General features: G+C 45.6%; 1 pseudogene; it reads right to left on the bottom strand.

Annotated features, from left to right (window-relative positions):
* Nucleotides 1-472: 472 nt before the first annotated feature.
* On the bottom strand, nucleotides 473-24,149 carry LOC128058110 (kinesin-like protein KIF11; annotated as a pseudogene).

Below are 24,149 nucleotides of genomic sequence, written 5' to 3'. Positions count from 1 at the left end.
ACTTTGGCCACCTCATGCAAAGATTTGACTCATTGGAAAAGACTGATGCTGGGAGGGATTTGGGGGCAGGAGGAAAAGGGGATGACAGAGGATGAGATGGCTGGATGGCATCACTGACTTGATGGACGTGAGTCTGAGTGAACTCTGGGAGTTGGTGATGGACAGGGACGATTAGCGTGCTGCGATTCATGGGGTCGGAAAGAGTCGGACACGACTGAGCGACTGAAATGAACTGAATTGAGAAGGAAGGCAATGGAAAACCAAGAATAAAAATAGCTGAGCTCTCCACAATTGGGCTTCCTGCTTACTTTCGCTGCTCAAAGAAAAGAGGAGACACCATCTTGCAACAGAGGCTTCATAGACGACTGGGCCTCTCCAGTGAGAGCTGGCATTTGATGCCCCATATCTCTTGTTGCCAATGGTCGGCCTGGTGATGGTGGTGAAATGGGAACAATTAATCTGTAAAAACAGCTTACTGCTCTGTATTTTCTTGAACACTGCTCACTGCTTTCTGGACGTTTTTAACTTTTCCTCCAAATCACAGAATCTCTCCTCCCAAAGACTGATTAACTGGTAAAGTTCCTGCGAATATATTTTCTTTGCTTTCTTCACGTCTTCAGTTTTCACACCGCTTCGGTGATTCAGCCAAGGAAGAAACTGTATTTTCTTTTAGTTCATATAGATTGTTACACAGTGTACTAAGAAAGCCATCCATTTCCTTCTTCTGATCTATCTTATTAGCCACAATAGATGAAGTCTTGAAAATATTGTTCAGTTGACTACTGATTTCCAGGATAGATGCCACAGTGGGGGGATAAAGATGTTCCCAGTGAACTGAGGAGGTCAGTAATCAATTCCTGAAGTACAGTTTTACTTTCTGCTGCTAACGACTGTTCTTTCAATATCATATTAGACGTCTGAGAAACAAGTGTAGACACATTTTCTGGAATCGATGTGAGAGACCCAAGTATTGCAGTAACGATGTCTGATGCAGACACACTGGACGTCAGCAGGGCACCACGCGAGGCCTCGTGAACTTCCAGCATGGCCTTTGTTTTGTGCTGCCATCCTTAATTCTTCCATATTATTAAACAGACTGTTCAAGTTTTTACCAGAAACATCCTGAACTTCTGCGTTATGCTGATAACTGCCTTTCCTTCAACTGTGTTAAGCATCCTGCTGGCAGCCTCATGAAGTCTCTCCTCCGTACTTTCCCAAGCCGAGGGGATATATTCTTCAACAAGCTGTCATTTCGTTTCCTGTCTTTGAGTGTTTCAAGTTCCTGTGTCTTACTTTGCAGGTCAGATGTGCCCTGGTTAAGTTCATTTTTACTGTCCTTAAACAATTCTGTAACCCTATCTAGCTCTTCCTCAACAGCAGCAATTTTTTCAACCAATTCTACAATTTCTTCCTCTTGAACAGTTCGCTCATAGCTCTAAAATTTTCTTCAGAAATGTTCACTCCATTTTTTTTTCGCGAGTTGCAGCAGGATCCCGTTTCAGATGCTCTATCTCTTCTGTATATTCCTTAATCAGGGCTCTCTTGGTGACTCTCTGGTTAACCTCAGGCTTATCGAGTATGTTCTTTGCTCTGTGAGCATATCCCAATGTACTCAGTTTCCTCCAGGTTGAGAGATGCAGGAGAGACTGTTGCAATGATAGATGCTCTTGTACTTCCCCCAAGAGAGTCCTGGAGGATTCTAGTCAGTTCACATCCTCGATAAGGAACATGAGGTGTTCTTTCTACAAGAACAATGATACCCCTTCCCAGGGTCAACAGGGACTGATCGATGTTTCCAGCTTCCCGAGCTCTCTTGTCAACTGCTCCAGAATGGCTGATGTTCTCTCACTGCCTGCAGGGTCAACCTTAATCAGAGCTTTCTTGGTGAGTTTCTGGTTAACCTTAGGCTTATTGAGAATGTTCTTTGCTCTAGCCCAATTCTGCCACCTCCTTCTCCCATCATGTTGCCAAGACTCGGTTCTTATAACTTGGGGATACGAATGACACATTTGGCCAATGGACTGCTGTGACATTCAAATGAAAGGTATTGGTAAAGAGGAATTCATTCACTTGAGTAATTATTGATGGGTTGTTCTAGATCCTTAGGAAAATGATGGAGTAATAATTAAAGGTTGGAACTCTGAACACCCCCTGCCCCCTCACCCCCCCACACACCCGTACACCCACCCACCCCCTTCCCCCGCCCACACACACACCTGTAGACCAAATCCTGGCTTCCTTACCCACGAACTCTGGGAGGATTAATAATACTTGAAGAGTTATTGCCAAATTTGTGCTCAGTTGTGCCTGACTCTTTGCGACCCCATAGACTGTAGCCAGCCAGGCTCCTCTGTCCGTGGGATTTTTCAGGCAAGAATACTGGAGTGGGTTTTGCCATTTCCTCCTCCAGGGCATCTTCCCAACCCAGGGACCAAATCCACGACTCTTTTGTCTCCTGCATTAGTAGGCAGATTTTTACCAATGCTCCCTATTTGCAAAGCATTTAACCACATAGAAAAATGTGCTATAAAAGCATTTGAAAACAAAAGATTTCTTTGACATAAACTAGGTCGAGTTACTCTTTAAGGAGACAACTGAATATCTTAAATTATATCAGAGGTAAAAGAAGAGAGCAGTACACACCCGCATAACAAAATTCTTTAAATATAAAATGAAGGTTTAATTATTAATCATTAGCCATTGGGAACACAGATGTCCAGGATGCCTTATTTTACTTGGGTTACAAACTAAAGATTAATTCTGCCATTAGAGCATCCTAGGTTTCTTTTTATTAACTAATTACCCAAGTGATATGTGAATATGTTCCTTTAATAGGTAATGAAAACATTTAGATGAGGCTAAAGTTCTCTGTGATATCTGATATAATCCTCCCATAACCTGTGAGGAAAAAGAAACGATCTCAGTAGCTTGAAGCGACAGCATTTATTATCTACTCAGATTTATGTCCATGGCTGGGCGGTGGGCATCTGACTCCACAAGATACTGACTTACAGACCCGAAATGGCAGTTCCTCACCATCTAGAAAGTGTCACCGCAGCAAGAAAGCAAGATACATCACGGATCACAGTGACATTCTCTCCAGAGGGACACACACTTCCCGTCACATTCCACTGGCCCTTGTCAGGCACATGGCCACTCCCAGTTCCCAGGTGACAAGGGTCAATCCTATCATGCACTTGACCCCATCCCTAACCTTCGGAAAGTTGCTTAATTTCCCTGCGTCTCAGTTTCCTCACTTGTAAAATGAGAACAGATACAATGCTAATTTCAGGGCATTGATAAGTAAAATAAGTGTGAAGTGCTTACAGTGGTGTTCAAAGTTTAGCCATGATGCTGATGAAGACGACGCTTTACGTCTGTACAGCACTGTGTAGTCCAAGTGTGTCTTGTGCTAGTCTGTAATTTATAAGCAGCTGCATTTTCAACCCACAGAATAATCTTCCATTGTGTCCCATCACTTTGGTGTGTGCACACATAGATGAACAACGCATATAAAACATACCTATTTCTGTTTCCATGCAAACGTTGAGACCCAATTTTAATGCTTTTGGTCTGAGGCTACAGGATAATTTATAGAGCAACCAGTGGGTGGATGCTGGATATTTCCTCATGTGAGCAAGAGAAGACGGGCTGCTTTCAACAGGCAGTTCTAGCCCGTGTGCCCATTGGCCTTTGGCAGTCTGATGTCAGAGGTGACGTGAATCCGGGCGCTCAGATGCTTGAACGATGACACCGTTGGAAACCTGGAGTCTGTCTTGGCCCATTTAGAACAAGCACTGTTGGCTTCTCAAAAATTACAGTTTATTTTGTTTCCTTCTGGGAAACTGAGTATTAATTCATCCTCATAAAGCACATGTCTCTGGAATAGCCAACCAGGCACTAATATTCACTTCCCTTTAGCTAATTTGTCTCTGTGTTATTAATACCATGCAGCTCCATGCTCTTCCACATCCCCATGACAGTCAATCATCTGGTCAATTTGATTTTTTTAAGCCTTAATTGAACCCCTAAAATGTGTTTACTCTGAATGCGTTAAGGTTATACTTATCAATCGGAACTATATTCCCTCCTTAAATTACCTTGAAAACAAAATCAATAGTTTATTTAACCAGAGTCAAGAAACGAAAAGGGGAAAAAAAATACCCTGGGGAATTTTTGTAATAAGTTTTACTTGGAAGGAAACAATGTGGATAAACAGGGGGAAGGAATTTCAGTGTGAAGCAAAGAATATGAGGTAGCTTGAAGGAATAGACAGGCACCTAATTTAATATTGTTCCTTTCTGTGCAGTTTCTTACAAAATAGGTCACCAGCTTTTGTTGCTTTCTGAGCAAACCATAGGAATAAACAACCAGCTGACATTTTTTAATATGACAACAGCTGGATTTAATACAGACATTTATAGCACTTTTTTAACCAAATATTTGAGATCATTAAACTGGGCTGCCTATTAATGCCTCCAAATTGGACTCCAGGGGGGAAAATTTGATCCAATTCCGATGCCTCTGCCTACGCTCCCAGTGTGTTTTACATTTGCAGGTTCTCAGTTTTTCTGCTCCAGGTCATAGCTCCTCTGTATTGAGAAATGAGGATCTCCATGGAGTAACAGGTACAGCCCAATATTCTCTAAAACTGGGGTCCCGAACCTCTGGGATCTGATGCCTGATAATCTAAGGTGGAGCTGATATAATGAAGTGCACAGTAAATGTAATGCACTTGAATCACCCTGAAACCATCCCCCCAACCGGGTCTGTGGAAAAATTGTCTTCCATGAAACCGATCCCTCGTGCCGAAACACTAGGGAACAGCTGTGCTTAGATCCGAGCCTTCCCATCAACTAATCTTCTCCTGGCACTTTGAGGATATCCGACAGTAAGCAGAAGGCAGCTTCTTCCAGAAAAGCTGATGAATGTCTCCTGGGGGATGGATGGTTGGATTGAAGTCTAAACGTAAGAGGAAACAAGAGGGTTGGTTATTTCGTTCAGCTTCCAAATCTTTCCAAGTTGCTTCCCTTTTGGATCTACACGTCCTGGTCCTGCAAGTCTTTGAATTCTCATCGAGTCAGATGAGAATTGGGAATCCTGGAGCTCAGCTCATCATCTTCATTAGCTCTTCTGCATCATTTTTCATCAAATATTTCCTGAGCATTCCCCCTGGCAGCTGGCCTTAATTCAGGCTCTGTGCTGGCGGTGGAGACTGTGGAACAGAATAGCTGTGATCTCCGCCCAATCTGAGAGAACAGAAAATAAAGGACCTACAAACAGATAAACAAGATAGTTTCAGGTACTGAGAAGTGCCATGAGGCAAGGTAGGACCAAATATTATGTCACAGTCTCTAATATCTAGAGTTCCAAAGCTTCCATGTTCTACTCTTTCCAAAAACTCGATTCACAAATTTGTTTCACTGGTGACCTTCCCATAGCTTTCCAACATAGCTTCTTTTTTTTTTTTTTTTTTTTTTGGCGTAAGTTAACTAGAGCCAGTCTCTTCTGCTTGTGACCAAAGAGCCCAATGGATACAGAAACAGTGAAAAATAATCAAGAATTCTTCCTAACAAGATTGTCCTCAGAACTTCAAATACAATTGGAAGAGAAGGGTAAGACCTGCCCTGTTTGGAGGAGACACTTGGCAGGGTTTTGGCTGCCCTGCATGTCAATTGGGGGAAAAAAAAGCACAACTTGAGAGTTGTGAGTTGTTTTCTGGGGGCAAAATGAGGACTAGACCCCAGAAGACAGTGTCTCAGAAAGCTCTGATGGACTGCCCTGAGGGAGGTCAGTGATCTGAATGAGGGGGGTGCTTGCAGTCAAGCTCGTATTTTGGCAGAGGCTTGTTGCCAGTCACAAGGAGCAGGTGTTTATGTTAGTGATTTTAGTGCTTTGCTAGATATGGAGAGATGCAAGAATCTGGGCTCATAAGATCTTCTCCTGAAAATATCTAACATGTGACATGTTCTGCCAGTTTTGCCCAGAGCCCCGAGTGCCTCCCTCCTGATCTCCGGCCTGAACTCCTTTCAGGATGTGTTGAAGGTCAGTGACTGCAGTGGCTTGTGACTTAATCCTTGTAGGGGCAGATGGCGCTTGACACTCATATCTAAACACTGCCAGTGCCTGCGGGGGACTTCCTGTCCTAGCTGCCATCCCATCCCCGGCTTCCACGACCTCTCCTGCAGGTAGAGCTCTCACCTGACCAGGGCTTGGCCAGTCGGCACGTGGAGGCTTCCCTGAAAGCTGGTGATGCAGAGAAGCAGGGTTAGTGACGACTCTGCGCTGGTGATGGGGGCATTGTGACTTGTCTCCAGAGACAGCTGGGACCAAACAGGTGGAATCCAGTGCTCAGGTTAACACTGCAGAGCTCCACAGTGTAACTGAGACAGGATTCCCGGCTGCAGAGACTCCCAGAAGCCTGATTTGCTGTCCCTCCCAGAGAGCTGGGGAGCTTCCTGTTGCTGCTTATTAAATTCCTTTCCTACTTGAGCCAAGTGGACACAGGCGACCGAGTCCCCTGACAGAGGCGTGGTCAGGACCTTCTGCTCCGCCTGCCCATCCTTTCTAAGTCTGAGCAACTGGTGATCCTCAGAGCCACCGAACTGTCTGACTGGGGAGTGGGGGAACCTTTCCTTGTTGCCTGCCTGCAGCAGCTGACAGACTAACAGAGCAGAAAACGTTTTTTTTTTTTTTTGCTTCACAATATGAAAATTGGATGGTAAATCAATGGTGGGCCATCTGTGAACACGTTCCCACAAATGCCAAGTGTTCTGAGTTGGGGGACAACAAGTCCCTGGAGAGTTCTTCTCAACATTGATATTCATAACAATGAAGATGGGTTCTCCTGAGGGGTGGGGTAGGGAAGAGGGCTGGTCACAAAGTGGGAGAGAAGCCGCCCTGGCCCCTGAACCCCGTGAGGAGTGAGACACAGAGGGTTGGAGGTTGAGGGGGAGAAGAGTCAGGATCAAGTGAAAAGAATACGTCGGCTGCTGGGTCTGATCTTCCTGGCGGTCCCCCAGTATCCATGATCTCTTCTGGAGTCGTGGAATCCCAGAGCCTTATCTGATCACTCGGAGCCTGTTAGGAACTTGTGCAGGGGCTCATGGCCAGTTCAATCAGTGGGAACGTGAGTGCAAGCTCCGTATTCAAATTCTGAGAAGTATCACAAGGACCGCAAGCTGCTTTCCAGTTTCCTGTGGCTGGAACACAGACGCAGGCCACCCATCCAGGGCAGGCACCTTAAGGCAAGAGTGAGAAGCCTTATGCTGAGCCTGGCTGAGCAACAAGGTGGAGGGGGCCTGGGCTCTCAGTGTCTTGAGAGCCACAGTGCGAGCGCTGCAGTACCCACCTTTAATGGACACAGATACACTTATCTTTAAGGCACTATCAGTCTTGGAAATTCACAGCAGGCTGCAATCTCACTAACACACAGTCCGTGTTGCTCAGCACTGGGCTAGGACCTGGGCAGAGGAGGAGGTCGTTGAGAAGAAATTGTGTAGTTCCAGTAAAATGTCTGGTAGAAAGAGAACACAAAACTCCCTGGGGGTGGAGGCTGGGTGGTGAGAAGTAGGGGGTGTAAGAGCTATGGGAATGAGTGCAGCAGACGCTTGGGGCTTGGTCAGGGGAAGTGGGCGGGGGAACTGGGCCCCGAGGCTGCAGGATGAGGGGAGAATGGCAGAGAATATGGCTTACCTTCCAAGGCTCAGAAGGCGAGTTGTCCTTCCTTACCACGTCAGCAGGAGGTGATTAAACCTCACTGGAGTGGGTTTCTAGAGGGTCTCTTAACCCACAGTTAAGATACACAGGGCCCAGCACCAGCCAGGGCTCAATTATTTGCCTCATGAAATAAAGATGAGATATCTGTATAGTAATCCACCAACCAAATGAAAGAGGCGGTAATGCGGTTTGGTGGTTAAAGGAAGGATGCCAGAACCTGAAGACTGGGGTTTAAATGCTTAAAAGTCTAGCTTTACCATTTAGCAGGTGATGAGTAATCTGGGCAAGGTAATTAACAAGCTCATTCTCCTGTAAATGGGTGATGGTGATGATAAAGCCTCCCCTTATAGGGACCGGCCTTCCCGGGTGGCGCTCTGGGAAAGAATCCGCCCGCCAGTGCCAGAGACAGAAGAGACTTCGTTTCGATTCCTAAATAGGGAAGATCCTCTGGAGTAGGAAATGGCAACCCATGCCAATATTCTTGCCTGGGAAATCCCACGGTCAGAGGATGGCAGGCTCCTGTCCTTGGGGTCACAGAGTCAGATATGACTGTGCATACACGCCTATAGGGATTGTTGAGTGGGGTATATACATACAGATGGAGGAATAAATATTTAGCTCAGTGCCTAGAAAATGTGTGCTGGATATAGAACTGTGGCATTATCATTTTGTAATTGTTGATTGCAAAAAGAGGACCCCTAGGTTATGACCAACCTAGAGAGCATATTCAAAAGCAGAGACATTACTTTGCCGACTAAGGTCCGTCTAGTCAAGGCTATGGTTTTTCCTGTGGTCATGTATGGATGTGAGAGTTGGACTGGGAAGAAGGCTGAGCACCGAAGAATTGATGCTTTTGAACTGTGGTGTTGGAGAAGACTCTTGAGAGTCCCTTGGACTGCAAGGAGATCCAACCAGTCCATTCTGAAGGAGATCAGCCCTGGGATTTCTTTGGAAGGAATGATGCTGAAGCTTCAGTACTTTGGCCACCTCATGTGAAGAGTTGACTCTGTTGGAAAAGACTCTGATGCTGGGAGGGATTGGGGGCAGGAGGAGAAGGGGACGACAGAGGATGAGATGGCTGGATGGCATCACGGACTCGATGGACATGAGTCTGAGTGAACTCCGGGAGATGGTGATGGACAGGGAGGCCTGGTGTGCTGCGATTCATGGGCTCGCAAAGAGTCGGACATGAGTGAGTGACTGAACTGAACTCTGAGGGTCTTTAAGCCAATTTCCTCTTTCTAAAATGTCCTGGCAGCGTTTCCCCTGATGTGTTCAAACCCCGACCCTGGTTTTGAGCCCTGGTAAGCCTCGGGTCCTCTCTACGAAACCTATTCTGACCCCAGAGATCTTCTGACATCGTATTATTTCTTATCAGGGTCTAGATGAGGTCTGTCCTGGTCATCTTCTAGATTCTTATTTTTCATCCCCTGATCTCCAGTCACATGAAGCACCCACATCACCCTTGGACCCCTGCTGAATTCTCCAAATTCATCCCTTCTATTTCCTTCTGCATTTAAAAATCCATGTAACACACCCCCCCCACACACACTTTTAACACCTAATTTAAAAACATACCTGTAAATCATTGCACCAGAAATATTTAACATTCATATTCTAAAAGAAAACTTTTAGATCACTTTTCAAGTATGTCTGGTGGAAGCTCAGGACCACAGAAATTTGATATACATCATCAATGATTTGGAAAATGTATGAGAAACTCAGCTCTAATTGATGGAAATTTTTCATTATTCCATTTTCTTTCAAACTTGTCCTTTTCTGGCAGAATTTGATGGGGATGTGCTCTATTTTTATGCTTGGAAATCTTTCATCGATCTTCAATGCCACAAAAACATGGGTGAGTTAACGTAGAAAATTTACAAATGTCTGTGACCACACACTCCAAATGTTTAATATATGATTCTAATTGTGAGTAGTGCATGAATGATCAAAACAATATAAATATTGTGGGCAGGGCTGTTTGTTCACATAGTCACAAATGAATATTGTTGATATAAAGAGACAAGATTCAGCTATTCCCTCCTTTAAAAAATAACTTTAGTTTGATTTGATATAAGCATGGTGAATCTTGGGCTTCACAAGTGACTCAGTTGGCAAAGAACCCGCCTGCCAGTGCAGGAGACACAAGAGACAGGGGCTCGATCCCTGGCTTGGGAAGTTCCCCTAGAGAAGGAAATGGCAACCCGATCTAGTATTCTAGCCTGAGATGATCCTATGGACAGAAGAGCCTGGTGGGCTACAGTCCATGGGGGTTGCAAAGCGTTGGACACGACTGAGCGCAAGGCACAGGAAGGATAGTGGACCTTGATCCACGTAAATAGATGGGCATTGAAGAGCTTCTGTTATGTCACTCGATGCTCTGTGTGCCTTCCACAGAAATGGGCTGCCTTGCTTTCTGGCTTTTGAATGAGTTTGCTGATGCGTGGGGAGAATGGGTGGGAGAGGAGGAAGTACGAGGGTGGGTCTTCATTCTACTGGACCCCACAGGGTGTGGCCCCAGCTGGGTGCATCCCCTCCAGGTCACAGCTCCTGTCTGCCTTTAAGTCCCAGAAATCTTCCCCAACTTCACCCCACCCAGGGTCCTGCTGGTATAGCCAGGGCCCCGCGATAGCCTTTGTCATTCCCCTCCACCCTGCTCACAAGTTTTAAATAGTACCTATGTGAAGCTCTCCTCCAATTAGCCAATATGAGTGCCATCTGTTTTCTGCTGGAATCCCAACTGATCAATCTTCCTTTTATAAAGGGGGAGAAGGGCGTTTGTAAAAGAGAATGTGGAAAAGAACCCACAGAGAGCATACGGCGGTTGCGAGGGGTCTGGATATTGATTCTCTTAAAACGGTCTGTGCCTGTGAACCCTTACAAAGTCACCGAGTGCCCCCAGGGGTCTGAGTACTCCAATTTGATGATCGCTGATCTAATATCCGACCATCTGCCCCTCTCTCCTCGGCCCCATAATTGCAAGAACCATGTTGGGAACCAGAAAGTCGTTAAACCTGGTGAGTGTGTTAGCATCCAGACTAAAGGATGCCAAGGGATGCCAGGTAGGCACGGTGTGTGTGCTTCCATCAGTCTCATAGCAGGGAAGCCACTTCCTTCCTTGAGATGTTGTTGGGGAGGGGCTGATCTCAGGAGACAAGGACCCCAGGGTCACCTGCTTGAGTCAAGCACTTATCACACTTGGCAGGGAGCCTGCCTGTTTTATCCACCAGCCTCTCTGCAGCACTGATTTAGAAATTCTAGACAACCCAGTGAGAGTTCTTTATTGCAGCGGTGGGCAACTGATCTACAATAACATGTAAAAAGATAGGGGTCCCCAGGCAACAACAGCAGCTGCCGACTAAGCTGAAACTGGAGTTAAAACGTGCGCTGGATCCACCTGCTAGGAGGAGTTGGAGGGCAGTGGGGAAAGGGGTTGGGGTGGTGATTCCACGCTCCCCATCCCAGAAGCTGCCTAGAAACTCCAGGGTCATTGCTGAATAATCTATAGGTGTCTTCATCCCCAGGTGAAGTGGTTAAGAGCCCGCCTGCCTATGCAGGAGAGAGGTAAGAGACACAGGTTCAATCCCTGGGTCAGGAAGATCCCCTGGAGAAGGGCATGGCAACCCAGTCCAGTATTCATGCCTGGAAAATTCCATGGACAGAGGAACCTAGTGGGCTACAGTCCATGGGGTCACAAAGAGTATTGGACATGACTGAAGTGACTTAGCCCTTCATCCCCAGAAGGCAATGGCTGTGGATGTGCTTGCATAGCTGCACTAGTGGGTCATATCTCCCAGGCTCATTCAGAGTAAACCTTCCTTCCTTCCTGTCCTCGATCTTGGTGCCCACTTTGTTACTTACACAAAGGCAGAGGCTCAGCTCTCCCTCCATCTGGTTGTTACCTGGCCTTTTTAAGGGAAATGAGGTAATGGATGTACACATTCCCATAGCACTTGGCTGGGAAGGCAGGCGATAATTCCAGCCTGTTTCCCATCCCGTTTCTCCTTATCTTTGGGGCCAGGCTGGGGTGGAGTGAGTCGAAAGGAATCCTGAGCCTGTCCAGGCAGGAGCTGATGATCCTCCTGAATTAAACCAGGGGCTGTGGGTAGAAAGGGAGACAGGGAGAGGATGCCTGCCATCTTCCTTGAAGGGAACAGGTGTTCTCCTCTCTTGTGGATTATTTGGCTCACTCACCTTGGGGTTGGCCTTGTTTCTGTATTCAGAAAAAGAAACTGAGGCTCAGAGGAGGTGGTAACTCATCCAGAGTTACACAGCTGGCAACAAGGCAAGAGCAGAGTTTGTACACAGGGACCCTCTTCAGATCCATTCAATGATGGTTGCACTTTTCTAAGGGACAGTCATTGGAGAAACAGCAATGAATATTATAAACTTGGCAAAGTCCTGCCCTAATAAGCTGTGTTAAGAAAGATGGAGGAGGACTTCCCTGGGGGCACAGTGGATGAGAATCCACCTGTTAATGCAGGGGACATGGGTTTGATCCCTGGTCCAGGAAGATCCCATGGGACAACTAAGCCCGTGCGCCACAACTACTGAGCCCCTGCTCTAGAGCCCGTGAGCTACAATGACAAGCTAGTGCGCTGCCAGCTACTGAGCCCCTGCTCTGGAGCCCGTGCTCCACAACAAGAGACCCCCACCACAGTGAGAAGCCCTCGCATTGCAACAAAGAGCAGCCCCTGCTGCCCACAACTAGAGGAAAGCCCACTCAAAGCAATGAAGAGCCAATACTCACACTCATGTCCATCGAGTCGGTGATGCCATCCAACCATCTCACCCTCTGTCGTCCCTTCTCCTCCCACCTTCAGTCTTTCCCAGCATCGGGGTCTTTCCAAATGAGTCAATTCCTTGCATCAGGTGGCCAAGGTATGGGAGTTTCAGCTTCAACATTTAAGTACATTAAAAACTGCTCACCGTCGTTAAGTCTAGGAGCCCTCTGCCACCACGCAGTCTTGCTGACTATATTCCTTATTTGGTATATGGCGTCCCCATGGCTTATTTATGCTATGAGTGGAAGTTTGTAGCTCTTAATCCCCTTCATCAAGTTCACTCATTCCCCTACTCCTCGCCCTTTGGGCAACCACCAGTTTGCTCTCCGTGTCTATGAGGCTGTTTGTTTTGCTTGTTCATTTGTTTTGGTTTTTAGCTTTCACATATAAGTGAAGTCGTAAGATATTTGTCTTTCTGACTTAATTCATGTAGCATAATTTCCTCAAGGGAATTATGTCATAGCAATGGCACTGATATTGTAGCAATGCCAAGATTTTATACTCTTATGGTTGAGTAATATTCCATTGTGTGTATATATAATGTGTATATATATATAATGTGTGTACATATATGTATACTCACAACCTGGAATCAAGATTGCTGGAAGAAATACCAACCACTTCAGATATGCAGATGATACTACTCTAATGGCAGAAAGGGAAAAGGAACTAATGAGCCTCTTGGTGAGGATGAAAGAGGAGAGTGAAAAAGCTGGCTTAAAACTCAACATTCTAAAAATGAAGATCGTAGCATCCGGTCCCAACACTTCACGGCAAATACACAGGGAAAATGTGGAAACAGTGACAGATTTTATTTTCTTGGGCTTCAAAATCATTGTAGACAGTGTGTAAAGTTGTGACATTAAAAGACTCCTGCTCCTTGGAAGAAAAGCTAGGACAAAGCTAGACAGCATATTAAAAAGCAGAGATACCACTTTGCCGACAAAGGTCCATATAGTCAAGGCTGTGGTTTTTCCAGTAGTCATGTATGGATGTGAGAGTTGGACCATAAAGAAAGCTGAGTGCCAAAAAAATTGATGCTTTCGAATTGTGGTGTTGGAGAAAACTCTTGAGTCCCTTGGACTGCAAGGAGATCCAACCAGTCCATCCTAAAGGTAATCAACCTTGAATATTCATTGGAAGGACTGATGCTGAAGCTGAAACGTCAATACTTTGGCCACCTGATGCAAGGAGTTGACTCATTGGAAAAGCCCCTGATGCTCAGAAAGATTGTGAGGGCAAGAGGAGAAGGGGGCGGCAGAGGTTGAGATGGTTGGATGCACCACCAACTCAATGGACATGAATCTGAGCAAACTCTGGGAGACAGTGAAGGACAGGGAAGCCTGGCATTCTGCAGTTTGTGGGGTCGCAAAGGGTGGGATACAACTTTGTGACTGAACAACAGGATAATCTTAGAGCCTGCAGAGTAGTCTCAGGAGGAATCATATTTACTCCAACAATGGAGTCATTGCCAAGATGATCATGGTTTTCTCCAGGATCCTCAGAGGGGGTGAGAATCACGGGGAAATCTGTCCCTTTATGCCACAGTCACGTGCTACCTGGGCACCTCCTGAGCTGGAGCTCATTTGCATATCCTTTTCACTAACCTTGAACCTGAACCCAGACATTTATAAATGCCATGCTCATCCTCCAGGGCCAGCTGGATGGGCATACTACCTGCACAGCTGCACGGAGTCCCACACGCAGAGGGGCTCTTCAGTTCAGTTCAGTTGCTCTGTCGTGTCTGACTCTTTGTGACCCCATGAATTGCAGCACGCCAGGCCTCCCTGTCCATCACCATCTCCTGGAGTTCACCCAAACTCATGTCCATCGAGTTGGTAGGGCCATCCAGCCATCTCATCCTCTGTCATCCCCTTCTCCTCCTGCCCCTAATCCCTCCCAGGATCAGGGTCTTTTCCAATGAGTCAACTCTTCACATGAGGTGGCCAAAGTATTGGAGTTTCAGCTTTAGCATCAGTCCTTCCAAAGAACACCCAGGACTGATCTCCTTTAGGATGGACTGGTTGGACCTCCTTGTAGTCCAAGGGACTCTCAAGAGTCTTCTCCAACACCACAGTTCAAAAGCATCAATTCTTCAGCCCTTACTTAGTTTAATACTCTACTATTACTGTCTTGAAAGTCTTAGAATGTTTAGACCCAGGACTCTGCATTTTTATCTGGCATTGGGCCCCAAACGTAGCTGAACCTGCCACCTTCCAAGGAACAAGGTTTGCCCCATCTCAGGTTTTAAGAAACACAAGCTCCCCAAGTGTTTGATCACTGGGTGTGCCAGTGGAGGGTCCCACTCAGTGGAATTCACAAGCCACCATTGTCTTGGCTAAACCACACAAGTCTTACCAGTGCTCAGGTTATGTCCTGGGAACCAAGTTATGATTTCAGGATCTGAGCCTGACTAAAGATGGAACATCATTAGAGTCTGGCCTAGATACTCCTCATTCATTTCTTCCTCTCTTATCCATTTCTTCTGCTTCAGGATGGGTTTGATCAGGGTCTCACTAAGCCCTGGCTGCTCTGTTGATAAGTTTGGAGCTGGAGCAGTTTCTGTTCAGTGCCCCCAATTTTGTCTATACTTGAGTAAAATAATGCCTCCCTCCTGTGGGGATGGACCTCCAAGGTTGGCTTGCCCTACAGTCTCATTCTGCTGAGGCCTCACTCATGACCCCAGGGCCATCATCCTCAACCATCCAGGAGCTGCCATGGGAACCCAAAACCCTTCCATACCATAGTCCCAGGAATGTCCCCCAGGTCACCCTTCCCCTCTGAAAGTTTTTTGAGAGAGGGTTTGAGCAACTGTAATAAAATGAGAAAGACTGTTTCCCAGCACAAAATGAAGACATGGGGACCCTTGTTCAATGACTGTTTGGTTTAACTCTGTTTTAAAATTCCTAACAGGGACCCTTCCAAATGCGGGTTGCATGCCCTTGACGCCAGTGCTGTTTCCAAGGTCTAGCAACTTAATCACAAGGCAAACCCAGGCTGTGTGTCTTTTGAAAGTAATTACAGTCTCATTTTTCATTCCTCTCTATTGCATGAGTCCCAGGCAGTCAGACCCTGCGCAGCTAAACAAAGCCAGAGCCCAAGGCTGCCTGGTGTGGTCTCGGAGTGCATGGAAGGAGGCAGAGACTCATCCGTGAACCTCAGGGCTGTGCGTGCTGCCCAGGATGCTGGCAAAGCACAAAATTACCCCCCAAGCCCTCAATTTCAGAGCAGCATTTTTCACACATCCTATGCTGAAGACATCCTTTCTGTGTTACTATTAATATTATTTCAAATTCCAGCAAAATGGTTCTACATCTGCTAGGTGTCCTTTTTTTTTCTCTGTCTCTCTTTCGATTATGGATAAATCGAGTTTTTATCCATCATTGTGTACGTCTGCATCCGGTGGCAAGGGCTGTGGAGAACCGAGGGCGGGGGTGGACTGGTCAGGAGGTATTTGCGAAGGCATGTGGATTGCTTCACTTTTTTTTTTTTTTTTTTTTACTCCAGCTGCCTTTAGTTGGAGGGTTATGAGGCATCTTGGAGGAGAGAGAAAGTTTTCCAAAACCACTGCTTCTGTTAGCTAGAAGAGAATCCAAAAATCTTTAATATCATCAGAAAATTCTGCTTGTCTTTTTTTTTTTTTAATCATTTAAAGCTATCCAGACTCTGACAGCTTCTCATGACCTCCAGTGTCACCATCCTGCTCCAAGTCACTATGGTCGGTGACCGTGGCCTTCTCACTTCATCCTTGTTTTGTGCCACACAGAAGCCCGTCATCTTAAAAATCGTTAGATATGTTTACACCCCTGCTCAAAATGTTCCAGTGAGTTTCACTGGCACATGAAACACAACCCAAACACGTTCCTACTGTCTGCAAAGCTCTCTTTGATCTGGAACTCACTGTCTCTCTGACCTCACCACCCGCCCTCTTCAAGTTCAACTGCCTGGCTATGATAGTCCCTTAAAGCCCCTGAACAAATTAAGTTCGTTAGTGTTTCACAGCCTTTGCCTCTACCGTTCTCTGTCTGAAATGCACTTTCTACAGGCATTTGTTGTTTAGTTGCTGTCTCCGGCTCTTTTGTGACCCCGTGGACTGCAGCCTGCCAGCCTTCTCTGTCCATGGGATTTCCCAGGCAAGAATATTGGAGTGGGTTGCCATTCCTTTCTCCAGAAGATCTTCCCAACTCAGGGATCGAACCCACGTCTCCTGCATTGGCAGGCAGATTCTTTACCACTGAGCCACCTGGGAAACCCTTCCATATGCATCCACGTGTGGAAATAAGCAAAATAATTGCCCCCCAAGGACGCTCATGCTCTAATCCCTGGAACCTGGGAAGATAATGAGATTTTCCCGGGTTATTCAGGTGGAACCAAAGTAGTCACATGAGCCTTTGAAAGGAGAAGAGGAAGACAGAGACTCAGAGTTCCAGAAGGATTCAAGGAAACTGAGGCCTGGAGATGGGATGGTGGTTTGTAGAGTCAGGTTAATTAGAATTTCAGCCCTGGGGCTGCTTTGCTCTGCTTTTATTAAGTCAGCAATCACGTTAATCAGCTCATTCAGTAAATTTTCTGGAAAGTGATTGTGAAACAAGACATGCTGTCACAGAGGGAGACCCAAATCGAATTGCACTTATTGTCCAATGGAACCTGCTTTTCAAACCCTTCAGAAACCTATTACCCACCAGGCCCCCAAGCTGTACTTTGCCCATAGAGATTTGTAGCTGAGCAGCCCAGGGTATTACTCATTATGGTGGTGGTGGTTTAGTCGCTAACTTGGGTCCGACTCTTGCAACCCCATGGACTGCAGCCCGCCAGGCCCTTCTATCTAGGGGATTCTCCAGGCAAGAATCCTGGGGTGGGTTGCCATTTCCTTCTCCAGGGGATCTTCCTGACCTGGGTCGAACTCGGGTCTCCTGCATCACAGGCAGATTCTTTACCAACTGAGCTACAGGAAGCCTGACATGACTTGTTATAATACACAATATTTTGCCACTGTTGCTGTTTAGTCACTAAGTTATATCTGGCTATTTTGAGACCCCATGGACTGTAGCCTGCCAGACTTCTCTGCCCACTGAATTTTCCAGGCAAGAATACTGGAATGGGTTGCAATTTCCCTTTCCAGAGGATCTTCCAACCCAGGGATCAGACCCAGGTCTCCTGCATTGGCAGGTGGCTTCTTTACCCCTGAGCCACCAGCGAAGCCCGGTAACATACAATTACCTGTGCACTGATGCTTGTGTGTCTGCTTCATCACACAGTGAAGTCCACATGTTTAATCTTCCTCATCTGCTTATCCAAAAGAGAATTATTGGTAGATAAAGGTGGCTGTTTGCTTGCTTTATTATCTATGATCTCAGAGCAGTGTCTTAACTCGTGATGGTGAGAGTTTAGAGTAATCACCATCACTCTCTGAGGTCATACATAAAATAGTACACGGATGACTAGCGAAGCCAGTTTATAATTCTTCCATCTCCCAATCTAATCCTCCCTTCATGAAGATGCACTGTTAGGCACTGGGTATTAGTATAAATCAGACTATTCAGTTAGGTGTAATTAAGGGGGAAAATGGGTACCTCTTTGCAAAGAGGAGCCCTATTTTGCCAAAATAATTCCATCTCTATGTCAACGCACAGCTCAGGGAGGCAGCATGAAATACAATTATCTTTCTTCTGACTTAATGGGGGGTTATGCTGTTATTTTTCATTATCATAATTTCTCAAGACATATAAACAGATTTTTTTCCCCTAATGTAATTACAGTCCTACATACGAGACAGTTTATGTCTAAATGAAAACTCGGGCAGAATTAACATGAGTTTGTTGTAGATGATACTGGCATTTCTATTTTAAAACACATGCCCAGTCCCCACTCCAGGAGCTGAGGAGTTTGAATCCAACTCTGAAGGTGACTCCTGTAGCATCTTTTCCTCTTGAAAAGCACCTGTTACAGCCCCCTTGTGCCAGCTCTATGCCTGCCCTCCCCTGAGCTACTCTGCCAGGCTGCAACCATTTTTCCTACTTTTAACCTTTATGTTGCATATGCCAATTTGTTTGACTTGACGAAAGACTGACTTTTACAACCTTCATAAAATCCCTTTACTGCAACCTAAACTCGGCCTAAAAGTGCTCAAGCTAAAATGGCCCAGGGATCTTTCAGCTCTTGATAGAGATTAAAAAAAAATAAGAAGAATGATTTTTAATTGTTGCATAGGAGTCCAGGAAATAGAAGAGCATTAAGGGTCAGCCAGATAGATACAGATGGGCATTTTGCACAAAGGGAACTGGCCTGAGGAGGAAAACAGGTTTGTGGGTATCGAGAGAAAGGTCCCCTTGAATTGATGCTTTTGAACTGTGGTGTTGGAGAAGACTCTTGAGAGTCCCTTGGACTGCAAGGAGATCCAACCAGTCCATTCTGAAGGAGATCAACCCTGGGATTTCTTTGGAAGGACTGATGCTGAAGCTGAAGCTTCAGTACTTTGGCCACCTCATGTGAAGAGTTGACTCATTGGAAAAAAACTCTGATGCTGGGAGGGATTGGGGGCAGGAGGAGAAGGGGACAACCGAGGATGAGATGGCTGGATGGCATCACGGACTCAATGGACATGAGTCTGAGTGAACTCCGGGAGATGGTGATGGACAGGGAGGCCTGGCGTGCTGCGATTCATGGGGTCGCAAAGAGTCAGACACGACTGAGCGACTGAACTGAACCAGCCAGGACCAGGAGGATCACTGAGAGAGATGACGTCAGGGTGAGGAGGGACACAGAGGAGAAATGCTGTCCCAGATGGTGGGGTTAGAGGTGGGAGAGGCCACAGAATCAGGAGGTGGGAGGTTCTGAGAATTATCCTGAGCCCCCTCCCAGTTGTGGCTGAGTGACTTCCCAGGCTGGGGGGCATCTGAGCCCCTGAGGCCCCTCATGTTTCCCAGGAGGAACCTGCGCTCCTGAATGGGGCCAGGAGTCCCCACCTGCCTGCAGGGAACCTGGGAAACTTAGGCCGAGGCCTTGGACCGAGAGAACTGGGAAGTGAGCTGTGGGGAAGAACACGACCAGAGGACACTCTGCAGATCCTCTGATCCTGCGAGTGTCTGAGCTGGTGAGTTAGGTCCTGACCTGAGGCCTGATCCACAGCATCTGCCTGCAGCGGACACACACATGTGCTTACACTTGCACATGTGCACGCTTGCTCTTGCACACTCACTGCCATTGTTTGTTCAGCAGTTCATCCATTCACTCTGCAAATATTTATAGAGCGCGCTCTCTTGCCAAGTACCGCGTTACGTTCCAGGAACATTCAGAGAAACAATTTAATTCCTGGGGGCCCAAAGCTCCTGGTATACTTGGAGGGCAACTGGGAAAAAAGATGTTATCTAAAAGTAAGCAGATAGCCACAAATCCTAGTTTTGCCCAATGACCTCTGTCTGCAATTTCCTATCTACCAGGAGGCTGAAGACCACACCCCCTGCATACAGTAAGTGTGTGTTAAGTTGCTTCAGTCGTGTCCGACTCTTTGCGACCCCATGGACCGCAGCCCACCAGGCTCCTCTGTCTCTGGGATTCTCCAGGCAAGAATACTGGAGTGGATTGCCATGCCCTCCTCCTGGGATCTTCCCAGCTCAGGGACTGGACCTTTGTCTTTTACGTCTCCTGCACTGGCAAGCATTCTTTACCACCAGCGCCACCTGGGAAGCACACGGTAGGACAAGCCCATTTTGACAATCCCTTTTCTCCTCCTCCACCTTCCTGAGAATTCTGAATATTCCCTGCCCCCTCTCCTCTCTCGGCAGCCTTTCCTGCAACTTGTTTTAATCACTTTTTGAGTTAAAAGTCAATATTTAATTAACCAAGTCATTACATTTAGCTTCCGCTTGAATCTGGGTATTTGCACGTCTGTGCATGTCCGGGCCCCTGCCCACGCGCCTCTCCATCTATCTGCTGCCCCTTTCCCGCAGGGTCGCTCTCGCTTCCTTTGGGGCAGAGAAGGAAGGATGCTCTCAAGCGGGTTCTCTGGGCACCAGCGAAGCAGGGAGGATGGGCTTCCCCTGGAGGACGCCCCGCACCTCTCCCGGGAGCAGGAAGAGTTGCTCTCTTGTAGTTAGTAGCGATGGGGGTTTCTTGCTGCATCTCCACTCCCCATTACAGTAGAGCCTGTGTGTGTGTGCGCGCTTAGTCACTCAGTCGTGTCCGACTCTTCACAACTCCATGGACTGTAGCCCGCCAGGTTCCTCTGTCCACGGGGATTCTTCAGGCAAGAAGACTGGAGTGGGTTGCCACACCCTCCTTCAGGGGATCTTCCCAACCCAGGAATCGAACCCAGGTCTCCCACATTGCAGGCAGATTCTTTACCATCTGAGCCACCGGGGAAGCCCAAGAATACTGGAGTGGGTAGCCTGTCCCTTCTCCAGGGGATCTTACCAACCCAGGAAATCCAAATGGGATCTCCTGCATTTCTGGAGGATTCTTTACACTGAGCTAACAGGGAAGCCACAGAGTCACTGGAGGGTTTTACTTAAATTGAAACCACTCATTCTACATAGAAATGGGGTGGGGAGGAGAATGAAGACCACTCATCTGGTGAGAGAGGTTCTCCCAGCTTTGCTTGTCCCACATGTGGAGGATAGAGCTCATTACAACAGTCTGTCCAGGTGTGTAATTTAGCATCCTCATTAGCAGCGCAAGGTGAGATGGAAAGGAGAAAGGCTTGGCTGGAGGCATGTTGGACCTTCGCATGTGAAGGAGTTTTTAATGATGTTCTTTGTGAGAAAGTTACCCTCTTTTCCTGGTTTCTGGGTACTTTTATCATGAACAGATGCTTTTTCTTCAACTAAAATGATTTTTTTGGGATGATATTGATTTTTTTTTTTTCCCGACCATTGAACCAGTCTTGCATATCTGAGGAAAAAAAAATCCCACTTGCTCATATTATAAAATTCTCTTTACACACTGTTGTATTTAATTTGCTAATATATTTGAGAAGTCTGTGTTTAAATTCATGAAAGATATTGGCCTGTAGTTTTCTATTTCTGTATTGCTTCTGTCTGACTTGGGCATCAAGGTAATAAACTGAGCTGAGAAGTGTTTCTTCCATTTTCTGGAAGAGATTGTGTAAAGTTGGTGTTAAATTTTTTTTTTTTATGTTAGATAAAATTCTTTAGTGAAACAATCTGGAGATTTCTTTTTCAGTAGCTTTTTAATTACAAAAGCAATTTCATAAATAGTTTTAGGACTATTCAAGTTACCTATTCCATCTTGATTGAGTCTGGTCGTTTGTGGTTTTTGAATAATTGGTCCATTTCTCTAAAGTATAAAATTCATGAGCATTAAGTTGTTTATCGCTTCCCCTTATTATCCCATTGATGGCTAGATGATCTGTAGTGATACTGTTTTATTCCTGGTGTTAATGAGCTGTTTCTTCTCTTTTTTGTCAGTCTTCCTAGAAGTTTATCGATTTTATTGATATTTTCAAAGAAGCTGTTCTTTTTTCGTTGCTATTTTCCCCCTATTGTCTTTATCTTCCCCTTCATTGAATCCTGCTCTTTATTATTTTCTTCCTTCTGCTCACTTTGGGTTTACTTTGCTCATCTTTATCTAGTTTCTTGAAGTAATAACTTAAATTACTAATTTGAGCTCTTTCCTTACTTAATGTAAGCATTTAGTACTCTAAATTCCTCTCAGTATGGTTTTAGCCACCTCTCACAAATTTTGATATGTTGTATTTTCATCCTCATTCAATTCTGTGTGTTTTTAAAATTTTCTTTTGAGACCTCCACTTTGACTCATGGCTATATAGAAGGGCACTGTCTAATATTCATATGTTTGAAGATTTTTCTGTTTTCTTTGTTATCGATTTCCATTTCTAGTTTGACTCCATTATGATGAGAAAATATACTATTAGTGATTTGAATTCTTTTAAATGTGTTAAGATTTGCTTTATGAATCAGGATATGGCCTCCCTTGGTAAATGTTCCATGTGGGCTTGGGAAGATGTATATTCTGTTGTTGGATGAAGTAGTCTATAAATGTCAATTAGGTCCAGCTGATTGATGGTGCTGTTCAGTTTAACTATATCTTCACTGATTTTCTGTCTGCTGGATATGGAAATTACTGATAGAGGGTGTCAAATACTGATGCGTTAGACGTTGAGGTCTCCAGCTATGCTTATGGATTTATCCGTCTCGGTGTCATCAGTTTTGGCTTCCTGTAATTTGAAGCTCTGTTGTTTGGCACACACACATTTAGGATTACTACGTCTTCTAGGTGGCTTGATCTCATCGTTATACAATGCCCCTTTTCATCTCTAGTAATTTTCTTTGCCTGATGTCTACTTAATCGATTACCAATATAACAACTCGTGCTCTTATTAAAGTAATGTTTACATCACAGTTTATTCATTCTTTTACTTGTAGCCTACCTATATTAGTTTCAAAGTGAGTTTCTTGCACACTGCATGCAATTTGAGTGGTATTTTTTAATCCACTCTGCTCCTCTTTTGATTGATATATTTAGGCCATTGGCACTTTAATTATTGATGGGTTAGGACTAAAGTCTGCCATTTAAATTTTTATTTTCAATTTGCTCCCTCTGTTTCTCTTTTCTTGGCTTCCTGAGGCTTTTTAAAATGTTTTTTAAATGTCATTTTGATTTATTTATAATACAGTATTTTGTTGTATATTTTTCTCAGTGATTGCTTAGGTATTATAGTATGCATGTACATGACTTAACATGCTGCTATCAATGTTTTAACACTGCAAGGTAAGTAACAAGCCTTCCCTTTATCTTTCACACTTTAAAAGTACAATTGTTGGGACTTCCCTGGTGGTCCAGAGGTTAAGACTATGCACTTCCACTGCAGGGGCCTCAGGTTTAATCCCTGGTCAGGGAACTAAGATCCCACATCCTCACTGTGTGGCCAAGAAATAAATACAAATAAACCTGTATTCACATACTACTTCAATAAAAAGATTGCATTTTGAAAAAAAAAAAATACAAGTGTCTGAAGTGTTTTTTATGAGCAGCACATCACGTGATGTGATTATTTTTGTTTCAGCCATCACATATGATTTAAGAAACTCATGAAATGAAGAATAATAGTCTAATAACACCCATTTTTAACCTGAGCAGGCAAGTGACAGGGCTGGACTAAGGTGAGCTGAGTGCCTTACACCTGTCCTCCTGGAGTGGGTGCCCCTTCAAACCTGTGCCCTGGGTGCCTCTCTGGTCTCAGCTCGTCCAGGCCCTACTCAGTTATATGCTTGGATTTGAGTTTTAGAAAGAGCCTGCTGGCTGCCCTGGAGAGGATGGAGGGTTGGGGCAGAGCTTGGGGAGAAAGAGGGAAACCCCTTAGGTGGCTGTTTCTGTCCCTGGAATTTAAAACTAGCACAAATTTTTGTTATGGGACCTGTTGACAGGAGGCCTTTATACACATCCCCATTGGCTTCAGTTCTTATAATAGCCATGTCTCCCTGTTTCATACTTGAAGAAACTGGCTTGTTAATGGGGGACAGAACTGGTGAACGGCAGAGCAAGGACTAAGAGTCATCCAGCCCAAACAGATGCTTTTCCTGGCTGTGCTCTCCCAGAATCCTCCTGCCCTGAATTACCTGCTACCTGAAAGCTGGGGCTGCATCCGATCACTTCTGCATCCTCCAT

Source organism: Budorcas taxicolor, chromosome 13 (assembly GCF_023091745.1).
Source record: "Budorcas taxicolor isolate Tak-1 chromosome 13, Takin1.1, whole genome shotgun sequence".
Classification (NCBI taxonomy): domain Eukaryota; kingdom Metazoa; phylum Chordata; class Mammalia; order Artiodactyla; family Bovidae; genus Budorcas; species Budorcas taxicolor.
Note: the sequence above shows the minus strand (reverse complement) of the source record. Positions and strands in the feature narration are given on the sequence as shown.